Source organism: Ornithodoros turicata, unplaced genomic scaffold, assembly GCF_037126465.1.
Source record: "Ornithodoros turicata isolate Travis unplaced genomic scaffold, ASM3712646v1 Chromosome21, whole genome shotgun sequence".
NCBI classification, from domain to species: Eukaryota; Metazoa; Arthropoda; class Arachnida; order Ixodida; family Argasidae; genus Ornithodoros; species Ornithodoros turicata.
In genome coordinates this window covers 632066-638817 of record NW_026999337.1, presented here as the reverse complement: position 1 = coordinate 638817, position 6752 = coordinate 632066, and the positions used below count along the sequence as shown (strand labels likewise).

The following is a 6752-nucleotide window of genomic DNA, read 5'->3' as shown; positions in this document are numbered from 1 at the left end:
ATTTTTGTGCCTCTTTAATGTGATATTGCAGGAACAGAGTGTTTTGATGTGCGTGTTTAGTACACATACATCAATATTGACACCTTCAAAAGCATGGCAATGGTTTCACAACCCCTTTAATGTCTCGAAGCTTGTGTATTGTGCAACAGAAAAAGTTTTCCCCTGCTGGTACGATACAAAATGATTAGACATGTACCTTGTTCTACACAACTAACAAGGTGGGAACTCAACTTTGGCTTTAAAAAAAAACCTTTGAACAATTTAAATACTATAATGCAAATGCAACCCAGTTAGTGACCCTGGCCATGCGACTTTGCGTGGCTAACATTGTCTTTGACACTAAGGCTCAGTCTGTGTGTGCGCTTCTTTGCTTTTTTGTGAGAAGGCTGGTTGGAGGGTCGCCCAGCTGCCACCCTCTTGGATCCTCGTGTTAGTCCTTCACGACGCCTGGATATGCTGGTGGGCTGAACTTTTATATGTCCACCACATCTTGTTATGTTACTTAGTGTTGTACCTAGGGACATCATCATCCCAACAAATTGAGATGCTGTTTGAATTTTCTTGAGGCTGTGGATTGCCTTTTGGAGGTATTTGTTGTAGGTGTTGTTCCCTTTTGACGGGCATATGGCATCATTCGGGCTCATTCGAAAGGGCGTGGATGTCACCATTTATGCACTGTAATAAGAAAGCACTGTTCATTGAATGTTACTAAGCATATACATGAAATAAATTAAGAGAACAAACCTTGTCTGCAGCTCCACTTTGGTACGATGTTGATGGCTCTGATGGCTCTGTGAAGCAAATATCAGCAGCATGCTGCTGAGGTACAGGCGTACTATTGGCATGATGTATTTCCTCCTGCTGACTTGTCAAGGCCTCATTTACACGAAAGTCCATGAAGAAGGTGACAGGGGGGCAGCGGTCCCCCAAAGCCAGATTCCCCAACTGATGGCGATCTTCTGCAGCAAGCGCTGGTGCACTCGGGAAGATACCACCAACCGTTTTGTGTACCAAAGCTTGATGCTTGCAAAATGCGCCTTGCTTTCCTGCCCCACAGGTACATGTTCCAAAATCTGCATATACTCTGTACGTCTCTCCTGTTTGTTGAGCACTTGGAACAGAGTACACATTGTGCTCCAGAGAGACAATTTTGTCCCCTGTGGCATCTTTTTGAGTAGCCTGTCATATAAGAGGCGTCATGCAGCAACACGGTTGTGAGCGTGTTCAAGGATGCGTGCCTCAAAGTATTTCTCCCATACGATTGCAACAAAATCAACTAGGGCTACGGCATTAAAGGCCTTTGTTCTTCCAAGGATAATGTCTTTGAGAATACGGATGCACGCCTCGGAAAAGTTGTTTGTGTTGTGCCCGCGTGTTGGTAACCAATTTCGGAAGAATAGTACCCATTCTTCTTCTCTCCGCATGAAGTCCTGCACGCGGGTAACAAAGGCTTCATGAGAGAGTGTCTGCAGGTGTGCTTTTGCAGATTCCAGGTCTTCTGCAGTAGAGGCATACATAATCTGAAAAGGGTCAAACAGTTACAAGGTATTGCCAAAAGTTGCCAGGAAGAAAAGAGGAAGGCTGATATCTAGAACCTGATTGTTCTATAGCAGCTTTAAGCTTCTGCTTTGTGCTGTAACATTATGCTCTGTCAGTTACACATGTTTGAAATTTCAACAAGTTTAATGCGAGTAACTAAAAGAGAATAAATATTATGCACACGGATAAAATGAGAACTATGCAGATTGATGGATACTGTCACCAGTCTAATTCCTGTAAATCTTGTTTCTCAAAGAGGACGAGTCTGCAGAAAATAAATCGCATATCACCCGAGTAACCTAGTATGGGTTCCACATAGTAGCTATGATTATAACTGTTAAAGAAATGTACCTCAGATGCAGGAAATAGCATGATGGAGATGATAATAGTAAATTGTAACACAAGATAACAACCTTCTGGAATGCAGACATCAGGGGCCTTCTCTCAGCAGGGTTGACTTGTTTTTAGCTGACATGAGCCACCTCCACTCAGCCTGAGCCACGTGGAAATGTCAAAGCAGACATGTGCTGCTAGGCCAAGTTGCTTGCAGAGCAGCCCTTTCTACAGCTGAATCATCGGCCATAAACACAAGTGGTTCCTGTGGTCAGGTAATGTTAATTAGTTAGACAGCATGTGCTCCATTTCCAGCACACAGTGGGCAGTGTAACAGTTTGGGCCTCATTAGCCTCTCTACATAAAATTCAAACATAGTTTTACATACGCGTAACATAAAATAAAAGCAGCTCGGGAATTCTAATGTGATATGCAACAGTGGATAAAAACACCATACTGTACATTCTTACAAGTTTTTACATGCAAAATTGGGTTCATAATTCGAGGCTTCATGTCTCGAAACAACAACAAAATTATGTGGAAAATACATTAATGTGAAAGATGTCTACAAAGCACCATTGGACTTGCAGCGTTCATGAACTTGGATGCTGTTCCTAAAAGAAACCCTACACAAGAAAATAGAATAACAAAGGTCCTGTCATTATCTTTTGTAGCTGACATTGCTCCGTTTTACTGAATGCGTATGTCATACAATACTCTGAGTTCTTCTGCGTTCTGTCCAAGAAATTACGTTTTGCTTTATTTTTCTGAGTTGACATACTTATCCAATATGCCATGCCTTAAACCTGTGTTTTGCAATGCTAAAACTGCTTTCACATTGTTTTTGTGGAGTAATCTATACAGTGTTTCACAAAGTTATGACTTCAAACATGGTGTATAGGTATTAACCATCAACCTAGCATAATTCATAACTTATGACAGGGTCTGGAGACTGGGTCAGGGACTGGCAAGCCTTAAAACAAATAGGAAAGTGTGAGCATGACATAAAAAATGCCATTTCTTCATGTGCATTTTTCCTGAATAGTGCCACAGTGACCATCTCCTCACCTCTTTGCCACCAAAGCAATCTGGATAGGTTTTCTTGAGGAGTCTAAATGCCAGAATGTATCCTCCAGTGCTCTGTGCATTGTGATGTGTCACAGCTATAGCCACTGCACAAGCATTTGTTCCAGCAAGGAGGACTGTGACTGTGCTGTGTGCTGAATCACATGATGAAGTTGAGTCGATGAAAATAACCTCCGCTCAGTCTCCTTGCCCTGCAGTCTCGTCATTATTGGCGTAACAATGAGGATGGCCCACAAGCTGCTGTCTTCAGACTGGCTGCATTCTAGTGTGATGCCTGTAGAATACAGCAAATGATTGGTAGAAAATCTAGTAAACTGGTAAGGAAGTATGAAGGGAAGTGCCTCAGGACGAGAACCGCAGATACTTCGAACAGAGACTGTTGTTCTTCTGGGCACTTATGATGGTGGTGCCTAAAGGAACAACAGTCTCTGTTCGAAATGTCGGCAGCTCTCGTCTACACTTCCATTTATACAGCAAATTATTGTCACACACAAGAAAAAAAAAGCAGAATTAAAAAATCTCAAATGAAACACCAAATATAAAATGTTATGTGTAAATATAAGTTGCAAATGACAAAGGTTTTGAATTTGAAGCTTTTACGTGTATCTTGAGGGTTTACATGATAAGGGATTTTTGTTTTGTGCTGTGTTTTGTTCCCCAATGTTCGCTGATCTTCTGCTCTTATGAAGTCAACACAACTGGCAATTCTATTTCAACACATTTTACCATGGTATGCTAAAACCCACTCTTCGTAATAACACTTCGTAACAGTGGTGTTTTGTTCACATAGCTTTCGTGATATTTACAATGCCTATTAAAAGAGGAATGACGTGACGTTTAACATGGCTTATATTACATGGGCTTACTTTAATACATTAATTAAAGTAACCTTGTTAATTAATTTTAACTAACATTAATTAACAAAACCTCGTCATAATTAAAGATACTTATAATGTTAAATTTCAGCAATAGCTCTGTTGTGCAATGTGCATTACTCTCACTACCTGGAGCACGTAGGACCTCTTTTATAACCTATAGATTTTGTTCTTATTGCGGAGGTGGTTGTACCCCAGTCTAGGAGGCATAGTTCAGATGCGAAAAAAACAGGGTTATACAGCAAAAGCTTGATCTTAACTTGGATGAGGCAACAATTATGCGAAATAATTCCTGTAATCCGATAAAGTTTAATAACTAGACTGGTCATCTGGTATACTGGTATGCTGGTCATCACAGCTCGAGTAACTAGTGAAAGTAACGCACGTAGCTGTGGATCTACTGGTACCATTTTGTTTTTAGGTTCTAACGTAATACCTTTTGTCTAGCTAGCATTCCTTTTTAATTTATTAACTTGTGTCCAATGATGTATCCTACTTCATGGTGTCTTAGTGTATTCAATCATCTCTTTAGTTTACTGCAATATATCACTAACCTCACTGCCTTGGCTGGTCTCCAGTTAAATTTGTGTATCTACCCCAACAGGCATTTTGAACATCAGCACGTTCCCACATTTTGCACAACCGACAGTATGCAAAGTTTGAGTAGTACATTACTGCCTGAGTGCAAGTGGTGTTGACCTTTCGCATATCTCGTGGAAGCAGCTACTAGCCGTAATTGCGCAAAGTTAAGCAGTTCACTATGAAGCATCGTCACTATCAGTTCCGATATTGTATGTACTTTTGTGGTACTTTTGTGTACGTAGCCTAGTACTTAATAGTGCCTAGTCTTGTGCAGCACCTAGTAATGTATATTTAGTCTGTCTTAATCTAGTATTTCCTAGATTGCCCTGTGTACTGTTGTTTATGTGCTGGTATTGGTGTTACTGTATGTATACTGCTTCAGTCGTTAAGCTGCATTTTGCAGCTTGTTTCCCCATCCACACCCATCGGTGAATGGGGGGGGGGGGGGGTATATAGAAGTTTAATAAACAGAAGGTGGCGTCCACGCAAGGGAATGGGAAATAAACAACTGAAGTGAATTTGTGTCCTAGAAGGAAAGCAAGGGGAAGTTTGTGCAGCCAAACTGCGATGACAGGGGACAGACAGAGAACATGCTGTGCTCACGAAAGAAAAATGGAAACTGAAAAGAGCAGGCAAAGCCATGTAGAATGCCACGATAACCACTTTTGTGCTTCAGAGCATGGTCGCTTTAATGCTGAGTCAATTGTTTAATTTCTGTTTTCTGAGCCAAAGGTATGCTCTGGTTTATGTGGTTGGAGATATGTGGAGATTTTTTGTGGGGAATCTAGTTGGAGATAGATTCTGGACATATTTAGTTTGGTTTAAAGGATGTTTGAGGCAGTGTACACATATCCATACCCACTATATCAGCATGTGCAAACTTCAACATGAGTTCACATTTGATCATATCTGAATAGCATTTCATGGTTACGTACCTAGCTCCTTGAACCTGGAGCTCTTCTCCTTCAATTTCAATATAGGATCGAAGGCTGCTTCTCTTCCTCCATATTGATATTTCCTCCATGTCTCATACCAGTGGTTGACAGTTCTAGTCGTTGGATTTATGGCTGCATTTGCTAATAGTTCAGCACCATTAACATCAACTGCCAGCTTAGACTCATGCAGCTTCTTTGCATTGGCTGCCGTCATGCCTTCATTGAAGTACTCTGAAAGAGAGCAAGAACATGTACGTGCATGACTGATTCAAAGACATGTCATTAACTATTGTTTATCTGTAAGAGTAGAGCATGCACCACAGTTACTACTTGCAGGGCATGGTTATGACATATTTCTGATACAAAAAGAGAGGTGTCAGCATTCCTTCTCATCTGCAACTGCTAATGAACTCTCTTAAAAATGATTTTGCCACAAATTTACATGACCAAGGCCCGCTTTCACCAACGTTGGGTAGCTTTGAACCGAGATCAAGCGCTGCTAAAACATTAAGTTAACACCCGATTCTTTTTTTTACAAATGTTGGTTGGTGACTTGATGGATATTTCAGTGACAATAACGACCCTTGGAGAAGCAGAGGCTGAAGGATTGCTACCCTCAGATTTATTAATTGGGTTTGAGAAAACTGGGCCCAAGTCCGACAAACACAAGATACAGCAAATACATTTTCTAAAATTTTCCTCATTATTAAATGTGCACTGCTTTAAAACATGACGAACAAAAGTTACGTCTACGTCATTTCCATGTATATGTTTGTAACTGTGCATGTTATTAACATCATGTAATGCAGAGCAAGGTTATGCAGTGCATTTCTTTCAGATGCTGGAATTGTTTTCGTTCATATTACAGTATACTACATGATATGTCTTTGTACAATTCCTATATGTGCATTTCCCCAACTAGCATGAAATATTTAGTTTAGATTCTTAATCGTACCTACCCAGGAATGTTGCCTTTGCTTCTGGGGTGCTACGAAGAAGTCTCAGGGCATCCGCACTTTGCGTACTGTGGTTGTGCCTCAAGTCAATCTTTATGACAGCAGGAAGAGGCACATCTCTCCGCAAAAACTCATCATACCTCTTAGTGTTTCTGTTAGCCTTTTTTATCGTCACGTCTAGTTTTGCTGTACAACCTGTCACACGCTGACTACTTGATGACCACTTGTTGCGTCCATGGTGTTGACAGCGCCAAACCTTGTGAAACACCATCCTATTTGGAAAGATGCATATTTTACAACATGTTGTAATTGTAATTGAAATCTAGTCTATAGCATTTCTGTTGTTATTGCAGTCTATGAATTCTTGTCTAGCCTATAGCCTCACTATGACAAATGAATACTTTCAGTTAGCTTCACTGAGTAAGTTATTATGCCATGCAGGTATA

General features: G+C 40.7%; 1 pseudogene; it reads right to left on the bottom strand.

Annotated features, from left to right (window-relative positions):
* Window positions 1-630: 630 nt before the first annotated feature.
* Window positions 631-2122, bottom strand: LOC135373133 (uncharacterized; annotated as a pseudogene).
* Between the last annotated feature and the right edge of the window lie 4630 nt (window positions 2123-6752).